We start from the raw sequence: 10,000 nt of genomic DNA, 5'->3' as shown, positions 1-10,000 counted from the left end.
ACCCCTACCCCTACCCCTACCCCTACCCCTACCCCTACCCCTACCCCTACCCCTACCCCTACCCCTACCCCTACCCCTACCCCTACCCCTACCCCTACCCCTACCCCTACCCCTACCCCTACCCCTACCCCTACCCCTACCCCTACCCCTACCCCTACCCCTACCCCTACCCCTACCCCTACCCCTACCCCTACCCCTACCCCTACCCCTACCCCTACCCCTACCCCTACCCCTACCCCTACCCCTACCCCTACCCCTACCCCTACCCCTACCCCTACCCCTACCCCTACCCCTACCCCTACCCCTACCCCTACCCCTACCCCTACCCCTACCCCTACCCCTACCCCTACCCCTACCCCTACCCCTACCCCTACCCCTACCCCTACCCCTACCCCTACCCCTACCCCTACCCCTACCCCTACCCCTACCCCTACCCCTACCCCTACCCCTACCCCTACCCCTACCCCTACCCCTACCCCTACCCCTACCCCTACCCCTACCCCTACCCCTACCCCTACCCCTACCCCTACCCCTACCCCTACCCCTACCCCTACCCCTACCCCTACCCCTACCCCTACCCCTACCCCTACCCCTACCCCTACCCCTACCCCTACCCCTACCCCTACCCCTACCCCTACCCCTACCCCTACCCCTACCCCTACCCCTACCCCTACCCCTACCCCTACCCCTACCCCTACCCCTACCCCTACCCCTACCCCTACCCCTACCCCTACCCCTACCCCTACCCCTACCCCTACCCCTACCCCTACCCCTACCCCTACCCCTACCCCTACCCCTACCCCTACCCCTACCCCTACCCCTACCCCTACCCCTACCCCTACCCCTACCCCTACCCCTACCCCTACCCCTACCCCTACCCCTACCCCTACCCCTACCCCTACCCCTACCCCTACCCCTACCCCTACCCCTACCCCTACCCCTACCCCTACCCCTACCCCTACCCCTACCCCTACCCCTACCCCTACCCCTACCCCTACCCCTACCCCTACCCCTACCCCTACCCCTACCCCTACCCCTACCCCTACCCCTACCCCTACCCCTACCCCTACCCCTACCCCTACCCCTACCCCTACCCCTACCCCTACCCCTACCCCTACCCCTACCCCTACCCCTACCCCTACCCCTACCCCTACCCCTACCCCTACCCCTACCCCTACCCCTACCCCTACCCCTACCCCTACCCCTACCCCTACCCCTACCCCTACCCCTACCCCTACCCCTACCCCTACCCCTACCCCTACCCCTACCCCTACCCCTACCCCTACCCCTACCCCTACCCCTACCCCTACCCCTACCCCTACCCCTACCCCTACCCCTACCCCTACCCCTACCCCTACCCCTACCCCTACCCCTACCCCTACCCCTACCCCTACCCCTACCCCTACCCCTACCCCTACCCCTACCCCTACCCCTACCCCTACCCCTACCCCTACCCCTACCCCTACCCCTACCCCTACCCCTACCCCTACCCCTACCCCTACCCCTACCCCTACCCCTACCCCTACCCCTACCCCTACCCCTACCCCTACCCCTACCCCTACCCCTACCCCTACCCCTACCCCTACCCCTACCCCTACCCCTACCCCTACCCCTACCCCTACCCCTACCCCTACCCCTACCCCTACCCCTACCCCTACCCCTACCCCTACCCCTACCCCTACCCCTACCCCTACCCCTACCCCTACCCCTACCCCTACCCCTACCCCTACCCCTACCCCTACCCCTACCCCTACCCCTACCCCTACCCCTACCCCTACCCCTACCCCTACCCCTACCCCTACCCCTACCCCTACCCCTACCCCTACCCCTACCCCTACCCCTACCCCTACCCCTACCCCTACCCCTACCCCTACCCCTACCCCTACCCCTACCCCTACCCCTACCCCTACCCCTACCCCTACCCCTACCCCTACCCCTACCCCTACCCCTACCCCTACCCCTACCCCTACCCCTACCCCTACCCCTACCCCTACCCCTACCCCTACCCCTACCCCTACCCCTACCCCTACCCCTACCCCTACCCCTACCCCTACCCCTACCCCTACCCCTACCCCTACCCCTACCCCTACCCCTACCCCTACCCCTACCCCTACCCCTACCCCTACCCCTACCCCTACCCCTACCCCTACCCCTACCCCTACCCCCCCCCTATCCCACCCCCTAACCCGACCCTAACCCTAACCCCTAACCCTAATCCTGACACAAACCCGAACCCTAAGCCAACCCTAGCCCTAACCCTAACCCTAATCCAACCCTACCCCTAACCCCTAACCCTAAACTTAACCTCTAACCCTAACCTGTGACGCTAAACCCTAACCCTAAACCTAACCCCTAACCCTAACCCAACCCTAGCCCCAACCCTAACCCTAATACAAACCCAGCCCTAACCCCTAACCCGAACCCCTAACCCTAACCCTAAACCTAACCCAAACCTAACGTTAACCCCTAAACTTAACCCAACTCTAGCCCTAACCCTAACCCTAATGCAACCCTAGCCCTAACCCCTAACAGTAAACCTAACCACTAACCCTAACCCGTGACCCTAAACCCTAAAGCAAACCCTAATGCGAACCCAACCCCAAACCTAACCCTATCCCTAACCCAACCCTAACCCTAACCCTAACCCTAGCTCAAGCCAGAAACTGGGCATTGGGCTGTGGTGAGGTCCAAGCAGAAAGAGGAAGAGGGAGCAAGATTTTGATGTGCCGTGCTTAAGCTGGCCTGCCTTTTGCATGATTAGTGTCCCTGGATCTCCTGGCTTTGTGGTTTTCTCAATACTAAACGTAGGCATAACCCTAACCCTAACCCCTAACCCTAACCCTAGCCCCTAACCCTAACCCCAACCCTTGCAGAAAGAAGAAGGAGGAGCAAGGTTTTGGATGTGCCATGCTTAACTTGGCCTGCCTTTTGCATGATCAGTGTCCCTGGAGCTCCTGGCTTGGTGGATTTCTCAACCCAAACCCTAGGCGTAACCCTAAACCTAACCCCTAACGTTAACCCTAATGGCGTAACCCTAACCCTAACCCTACCTTGAGCCAGAAATCCGGCAGAGGGTTGTGGCGAGTTCTGAGCAGAAAGAAGAAGAGGGAGTAAGGTTTGGGCTGTGTCCTCCTCACCTTGGTGTGCCTTTTGCATGGTGAGTATCCCTGGAGCTCCTGGCTTTGTGGTTTCCTCAACCCTAACCCTAGGCGTAACCCTAACCTTAACCCTAACCCTAACCCCTAACCCTAACCCTAACCTTCTAGTGCCCCATAGAACCCAATGGAACCCCACAGAATTTTGTAAAGCCCCATAAAACCCCATAGAGCCCCACAGAATCTTCCAGAAGTCCATAGAACCCAATGGGACCCCACAGAACACAATGGGACCCCACAGAACCTTCTAGAGCCCCACAGAGACCCACAGAACCTTCTGGAGCCCCATAGAACCGCACAGAGCCCCATAGAATCTTCTAGAACCCCACAGAACCTTCTAAATCCCCATAGGACTCCACAGAATCTTTTAAAACCCCACAGTGCCCCACAGAACCTTCTAGAGCCCCACAGCGCCCTATAGAACAGCATAGAACCTAACAGGACCCCACAGAACCCCACAGCGCCCCATAGAACCTTCTGGAGCCTGACAGAACCCAGTGGGATCTCATAGAACCTTCTGGATTCCATAGAACCCAATCGAACCCCACAGAACCTTGTAGAGCCCCATGGAACCCAATGGGACCCCACAGAACTTTCTAGAACCTCACAGAGGTCCATAGAACCCCATAGAACCTTCTGGAGCCCCACAGAGACGCACAGAGCCCCATAGAACCCCACAGAACCCAACGGGACCCCATAGAAACTTCTCGGGCCCCACAGGACACCACAGAACCTTCTGGAACCCCACAGAGCCCCCCAGAACATTCTGGAGCCCCACAGCGCCCCATAGAGCCCCGTAGAGCCCCATAGAGCCCCTTAGAATCTTCCAGAGCTCCATAGAACCCAATGGGACCCCATAAAACCCCGCAGCACCCCACAGAACCTTCTGGAGCCCCATAGACCCCAATAGAACCTTCTAGAGCCCCGTAGAACCCCACAGCTCCCCACAGAACCCTCTGGAGCCCCACAGCGCCCCATAGAGCCCCACAGAACCATCTGGAGCCCCATAGAACCCAATGGGACCCCATAGAACCTTGTAGAGCCCCATAGAACCCCACAGTGCCCCATAGAACCTAGCAGAGCACCACAGAACCTCCTGGAGCCCCATAGAACCCAATGGAACCCCATAGAACCTTCTGGAGCCCCACAGAGCCTCATAGACCTCCATAGAACCCAATGGGACCCCACTGACCCCCACAGAGCCCCACAGAACCTTCTGGAGCCCCATAGAGCCCCATAGAACCCAATGGAACTCCGTAGAAGCTTCTGGAGCCTCACAGCGCCCCACAGCGCCCCATAGAACCCCCACAGAACCTTCTGGTACCCCACAGAACCCAATGGGACCCCATAGAACCTTCTGGAGCCCCACAGAGCCCCATAGAATCCGTTAGAACCTTCTAGAGCCTCATAGAACCCAATGGGACCCCACAGAACCTTCAGGAGCCCCATAGACCTGCATAGAACCTTCTAGAGTCCTACAGACCCCCACAGAACCCCACACAACCTTCTAGAGGCCCATAGGACCCAATGGGACTCCACAGAACTTTTTAGAACCCCACAGAGCTCCATAGAACCCCACAGAACCTTCTGGAGCCCCACAGTGCCCCATAGCAGCCCCATAGAGCCCCATAGAATCTTCCAGAGCTCCATAGAACCCAATGGAGCCCCATAGAACCCAATGGGACCCCACGGAACCTTCTGGAGCCCCACAGAACCCAAAGGGACCCCATAGAACTTTCTGGAACCCCATAGAACCCCATAGGGCCCCCCAGAACCTTCTGGAGCCCCATAGAACCCAATGGGACCCCACAGAACCTTCTGGAACCGCATAGAGCCCCACAGTGCCCCACAGAAGCCAATGGGACCCCATAGAATCTTTTGGAGCCCCATAAAACCCCACAGAGCCCCCCAGACCCCTCTGGAGCCCCACAGCGCCTCACAGAACCTTCTGGAGCCCCACAGGGCCCCATAGAACGCATAGAATCTTCTAGAGCTCCATAGAACCCAATGGGATCCACGGGATCTTCTGGAGCCCCATAGGACCCAATGGGGGCCCATAGACCCCCACAGAGCCCCACAGAACCTTCTGGAGCCCCATAGAGCCCCCAGAACCTTCTAGAGCACCATAGGACCCCACAGAGCCCCGTAGACCCCTGTAGAACCCCATAGAACCTTCTGGATCCTTACAGCGCCGCATACCTCACCTGCACCTGCACCCCTACTCTGTGCTCCTACCCTGCACCTGTGCCCCTAACCTGTGCTCCTCATCTGCACCTCCACCCCTAACCTGCACTCCTTCCCTGTGCCTGCACCCCTGGCCCCTGCTCCTCACCTGTGCCTGCACCCCTAACCTGCACCTGAGGCCTGTACTCCTACCCTGCGCCCCTAACCCGTGCTCCTTGCCTGCATGTGCACCCCTGGCCTGCACCCCTGACCCATGCTCCTCACCTGCACCTGCACCCCTAACCTGTGCTCCTCACCCGTGCCTGCACCCCTAGCATGCACCTGCACCCCTAACCTGTGCTCCTCACCCGAAGAAAGAGAAAAGCAAAGCTAAAGAGTTAGAGAGAAAGAGGAAAGTTAAAAAGTTAGAGAAAGTAAAGTTAGAAAGAAAGAGAAAAGCAAAGCTAAAGAGTTAGAGAGAAAGAGGAAAGTTAAAAAGTTAGAGAAAGTAAAGTTAGAAAGAAAGAGAAAAGCAAAGCTAAAGAGTTAGAGAGAAAGAGGAAAGTTAAAAAGTTAGAGAAAGTAAAGTTAGAAAGAAAGAGAAAAGCAAAGCTAAAGAGTTAGAGAGAAAGAGGAAAGTTAAAAAGTTAGAGAAAGTAAAGTTAGAAAGAAAGAGAAAAGCAAAGCTAAAGAGTTAGAGAGAAAGAGGAAAGTTAAAAAGTTAGAGAAAGTAAAGTTAGAAAGAAAGAGAAAAGCAAAGCTAAAGAGTTAGAGAGAAAGAGGAAAGTTAAAAAGTTAGAGAAAGTAAAGTTAGAAAGAAAGAGAAAAGCAAAGCTAAAGAGTTAGAGAGAAAGAGGAAAGTTAAAAAGTTAGAGAAAGTAAAGTTAGAAAGAAAGAGAAAAGCAAAGCTAAAGAGTTAGAGAGAAAGAGGAAAGTTAAAAAGTTAGAGAAAGTAAAGTTAGAAAGAAAGAGAAAAGCAAAGCTAAAGAGTTAGAGAGAAAGAGGAAAGTTAAAAAGTTAGAGAAAGTAAAGTTAGAAAGAAAGAGAAAAGCAAAGCTAAAGAGTTAGAGAGAAAGAGGAAAGTTAAAAAGTTAGAGAAAGTAAAGTTAGAAAGAAAGAGAAAAGCAAAGCTAAAGAGTTAGAGAGAAAGAGGAAAGTTAAAAAGTTAGAGAAAGTAAAGTTAGAAAGAAAGAGAAAAGCAAAGCTAAAGAGTTAGAGAGAAAGAGGAAAGTTAAAAAGTTAGAGAAAGTAAAGTTAGAAAGAAAGAGAAAAGCAAAGCTAAAGAGTTAGAGAGAAAGAGGAAAGTTAAAAAGTTAGAGAAAGTAAAGTTAGAAAGAAAGAGAAAAGCAAAGCTAAAGAGTTAGAGAGAAAGAGGAAAGTTAAAAAGTTAGAGAAAGTAAAGTTAGAAAGAAAGAGAAAAGCAAAGCTAAAGAGTTAGAGAGAAAGAGGAAAGTTAAAAAGTTAGAGAAAGTAAAGTTAGAAAGAAAGAGAAAAGCAAAGCTAAAGAGTTAGAGAGAAAGAGGAAAGTTAAAAAGTTAGAGAAAGTAAAGTTAGAAAGAAAGAGAAAAGCAAAGCTAAAGAGTTAGAGAGAAAGAGGAAAGTTAAAAAGTTAGAGAAAGTAAAGTTAGAAAGAAAGAGAAAAGCAAAGCTAAAGAGTTAGAGAGAAAGAGGAAAGTTAAAAAGTTAGAGAAAGTAAAGTTAGAAAGAAAGAGAAAAGCAAAGCTAAAGAGTTAGAGAGAAAGAGGAAAGTTAAAAAGTTAGAGAAAGTAAAGTTAGAAAGAAAGAGAAAAGCAAAGCTAAAGAGTTAGAGAGAAAGAGGAAAGTTAAAAAGTTAGAGAAAGTAAAGTTAGAAAGAAAGAGAAAAGCAAAGCTAAAGAGTTAGAGAGAAAGAGGAAAGTTAAAAAGTTAGAGAAAGTAAAGTTAGAAAGAAAGAGAAAAGCAAAGCTAAAGAGTTAGAGAGAAAGAGGAAAGTTAAAAAGTTAGAGAAAGTAAAGTTAGAAAGAAAGAGAAAAGCAAAGCTAAAGAGTTAGAGAGAAAGAGGAAAGTTAAAAAGTTAGAGAAAGTAAAGTTAGAAAGAAAGAGAAAAGCAAAGCTAAAGAGTTAGAGAGAAAGAGGAAAGTTAAAAAGTTAGAGAAAGTAAAGTTAGAAAGAAAGAGAAAAGCAAAGCTAAAGAGTTAGAGAGAAAGAGGAAAGTTAAAAAGTTAGAGAAAGTAAAGTTAGAAAGAAAGAGAAAAGCAAAGCTAAAGAGTTAGAGAGAAAGAGGAAAGTTAAAAAGTTAGAGAAAGTAAAGTTAGAAAGAAAGAGAAAAGCAAAGCTAAAGAGTTAGAGAGAAAGAGGAAAGTTAAAAAGTTAGAGAAAGTAAAGTTAGAAAGAAAGAGAAAAGCAAAGCTAAAGAGTTAGAGAGAAAGAGGAAAGTTAAAAAGTTAGAGAAAGTAAAGTTAGAAAGAAAGAGAAAAGCAAAGCTAAAGAGTTAGAGAGAAAGAGGAAAGTTAAAAAGTTAGAGAAAGTAAAGTTAGAAAGAAAGAGAAAAGCAAAGCTAAAGAGTTAGAGAGAAAGAGGAAAGTTAAAAAGTTAGAGAAAGTAAAGTTAGAAAGAAAGAGAAAAGCAAAGCTAAAGAGTTAGAGAGAAAGAGGAAAGTTAAAAAGTTAGAGAAAGTAAAGTTAGAAAGAAAGAGAAAAGCAAAGCTAAAGAGTTAGAGAGAAAGAGGAAAGTTAAAAAGTTAGAGAAAGTAAAGTTAGAAAGAAAGAGAAAAGCAAAGCTAAAGAGTTAGAGAGAAAGAGGAAAGTTAAAAAGTTAGAGAAAGTAAAGTTAGAAAGAAAGAGAAAAGCAAAGCTAAAGAGTTAGAGAGAAAGAGGAAAGTTAAAAAGTTAGAGAAAGTAAAGTTAGAAAGAAAGAGAAAAGCAAAGCTAAAGAGTTAGAGAGAAAGAGGAAAGTTAAAAAGTTAGAGAAAGTAAAGTTAGAAAGAAAGAGAAAAGCAAAGCTAAAGAGTTAGAGAGAAAGAGGAAAGTTAAAAAGTTAGAGAAAGTAAAGTTAGAAAGAAAGAGAAAAGCAAAGCTAAAGAGTTAGAGAGAAAGAGGAAAGTTAAAAAGTTAGAGAAAGTAAAGTTAGAAAGAAAGAGAAAAGCAAAGCTAAAGAGTTAGAGAGAAAGAGGAAAGTTAAAAAGTTAGAGAAAGTAAAGTTAGAAAGAAAGAGAAAAGCAAAGCTAAAGAGTTAGAGAGAAAGAGGAAAGTTAAAAAGTTAGAGAAAGTAAAGTTAGAAAGAAAGAGAAAAGTAGAGTTAGAAGAGGAAAGAGAAAAGTAGAGAAACACAGGAATAAAGACAAACAGAGGAACAAAGAAACAATTAAAGAGAAAAATAGAGAAGGACAGAAAGAGAGTAAAAGAGAAAAAGAGAGAAACAAAGCAATAAGGAGAAATAGAAAAGCAGAGAAACGGAGTTCTAGAGAAGCAAAGAAATGGAGTCAAAGACAAACAAGGAAATAGTTAAGGAGAAATAGGAAAATAAACCGAGAAACATAATTGGAGAGTGAGAAGAAGAGAAACTGAGAGACAGAGGTAGAAACAGTGAGAAAAACAGACACAGAAATAAAGATAGAGAAAAGTAAAGTAAAAGCAAGAAATTAAGAAAAACAGACACAGAAATAAAGATAGACAGAGAAAAGTAAAGTGACGAATAGACTAAAAAGTAAAGCAAAGCAAGAAATACAGTGAAAAAATGACTAAACCACCCCAAAGAAAAGGAGTTAGAGAAAGGAATACAGAAACAGTCAGGAACAGAAACGTTTACTCTGGGGTTTTGGAACTTGGTATTCTGGAACTGGGTGACTTTTGTATTTCGGAAATCAGTATTCTCGTGTTTTGAACCTGCGACTTATAAACCCGATTTTCTGACATTTTGGAACTTGGTTTTCTGTTGTTCTGGGCTTAGGCTGTTCAAGTACTTTGGAGCACACGTCCAGTTCAGGTAAGAGCAGCACAGCAAGGGGCCGGGAAACAAAACACAAATATTTAAATTCTTCACTGCCTCGAGGGTGCCCAGGCTCAGGAGAGATGTTCCCACAGAATTTTGGCTTTATCCCAGTGAGATAAACTCCTGAAACGTCCATCCAACCCGGGCTTGGACAGACTGCGGTGGGTTCTGGGCGCCGAAAAACACAACCCCGAATAGCAGGAGTCCGAAGATGCTCGGGATGGCATCTCACAACCCCGGCAAACCACGCAAGGTGAAGCCCAGTGGTTTGTCCGCCTCCAAGAGAAGGAAAAACCCGACGGTGAAGGCTGGCCTGGGACCGCCGGCTTCCAGACGTCCATTGCTGCCAGGACAGGGTTTGAGGTTGGTTCGGGGGCTTTTGTAGGACTCCAAATACTCCGTTCAACCCCCTAAATCCCTCAAGGCTCCTAAAGGGCCTCCAAAATCCTTCCCAAATCTCCCCGAGTCCCATAGGCCGACCCCAACACTACCGTAGGAGCCCCAAAACGCTCAAAGCCCTCCAAGGATCCCCTGAACTCCTCCATGGAGCCCCCAAACTCTTCACCAGGGTGCCCCAAACCCCTCTCCTTTCCCAGACCCCCACCCCGAGCACCCCGACTCCTTCCCAGCCCCCCCAGCAACCCCAACCCTTCAACCTCCCTCCCCCCCCAAAAATGAGGCCGAGGCAGTGCCAAAGCTCAGTGGCCACTTTA

At 49.2% G+C, this 10,000-nt stretch overlaps 1 long non-coding RNA gene across 2 annotated transcripts in view; it reads right to left on the bottom strand.

The window, feature by feature from the left end:
- The window catches only part of LOC108445300, a 16,168-nt gene extending 10,479 nt beyond the window's left edge, over positions 1 to 5,689 (bottom strand). Inside the window, exons 1-4 of one of the 2 annotated variants that reach the window (XR_001860119.1) lie at positions 5,610 to 5,689; positions 5,268 to 5,512; positions 4,620 to 4,970; positions 3,889 to 4,228 (exon numbers count right to left, since the gene is read on the bottom strand). This is a non-coding gene — a long non-coding RNA (uncharacterized LOC108445300). Of the gene's footprint in view, positions 1 to 3,888; positions 4,309 to 4,479; positions 4,492 to 4,619; positions 4,971 to 5,267; positions 5,513 to 5,609 lie in introns of those variants that run through there. The other variant, XR_001860118.1, reaches the window with a different exon arrangement.
- Positions 5,690 to 10,000: the final 4,311 nt, after the last annotated feature.

The sequence above is a fragment of the Corvus brachyrhynchos genome, unplaced genomic scaffold, assembly GCF_000691975.1.
Source record: "Corvus brachyrhynchos isolate BGI_N302 unplaced genomic scaffold, ASM69197v1 scaffold1193, whole genome shotgun sequence".
Classification (NCBI taxonomy): domain Eukaryota; kingdom Metazoa; phylum Chordata; class Aves; order Passeriformes; family Corvidae; genus Corvus; species Corvus brachyrhynchos.
This window is presented reverse-complemented; position numbering and strand designations above follow the sequence as displayed.